Raw genomic sequence first — 1,532 nt, forward strand, 5'->3', positions numbered from 1 at the left:
AAATGCATATATTGGTTGTTTTCCGCTTTCACATCATTTTGATTTTTGCCTTTAAACATTAAAAGTTTGCATTTGTCACAAAATTGACACTCAAAAAATTTATGAACAGCCAAAATATATATTCCAATTATTCGCTGTTCATACTTTTTTGAAATAAAAAAAAAAAAAGCAGCAGTTCAATTCTATTTTTTTTTTTTTTTTTTTTTTTTTTCGTCTTCCCAGATTTTGCTGCGCTGAAAATGTCTAAAAAAATATGTTCATCATTTTTGACAACTGCATTTTATAGGATATAAATTGTTCCTTTCACTTTTGAATTGTGTTTTTAAATTATATCATTGTGAAATGTTTCCAGTTTCGCTTTTATTTTCCTTAATTTTGTCCTGCACGTTTTTTCATATTTGCCAAGAATTACGCGAAAAACGTATGTATATGATATGATAGAATAATAAATATTTATTGTTCTTATGGGTGCACTGAATTAACATGTTGCACACTTGTACACACACATGATATTGTTAATTGTACACACAGAAATTTTAACTTTTTAATAAATGACGGATGAGTAAAAATATTTCTTTAACACGCGTGATATGTTTCTTAAATGCTGAACGGACAGAACGTTGTATATTACACCAGATCAAAATTGTATGTAACGATATTGTTTTCCTTTCTGTTGCACAATTTTGTCACAAAATATGTGTATATTTTGTACGTGTATGTTTGTATACGCGTATATACACATATTCGTGTAATATGCATCTCGCAGACATGAAGCCTCAGAAATATATGTGCGTACGTAGTTACATGAACATATTTAACGCCACATATTCACATATGTTGCACACCAAAAAATAGAAAAGCAAAAAAAAAAAAAAAAATGAAAACATATCTGCCCTTTGTTTTAATGGCCCATATGTTACACAAATTTTGGTGAATGTTTGTAATTTTGGTTTATGTTGTCCTTTCGCAGATGGTTGCGCGGAGTGTTTACTGTTTTTTCCTCGCACATATGCATACGTACATGCGTCGTCTGGACGCACGTGTATGTATATTCACCGCAAATCTGTTCACATGTGCGCGTTTGTATATACGCATGTGACACATTTGCATATATTTTGCGTCTCCCCTGTTTTTTTTCTTTTTTTTGTTTTGTTTTTTCAATATATTTTCAATTCCTTTACTTTAAACATTTCAAGGGGTGACGCGGAAACGAACACCCGTGTAAAATAAAATTAAGCGAGTACAATAATTTGTAGCATTATTAGTTAGAAGCTTTTTGTCCACCCGTCTTCACACTCATAGTGCCCATTTTTAATATGTCATTTAAACAATTTGTAACTATGTGGTGAAGATTTATGCTTCGTTTTATGAGTCTTACCCACCGCCGCTTCTTTTTTTTCCCCCTTTTTCAACGCTTTTATAGCCTTTTGTGTGTCTTTTTTCCGTCCCCCCAACCCCCCATCACATGGGTAGTTGTCAATATATATGTATCCTTAGCGTAGTTCATTTGCCCAACATAGTGAGACGTAAAA

This window comes from Plasmodium vivax, chromosome 11 (genome assembly GCF_000002415.2).
Source record: "Plasmodium vivax chromosome 11, whole genome shotgun sequence".
Lineage (NCBI taxonomy): Eukaryota > Apicomplexa > Aconoidasida > Haemosporida > Plasmodiidae > Plasmodium > Plasmodium vivax.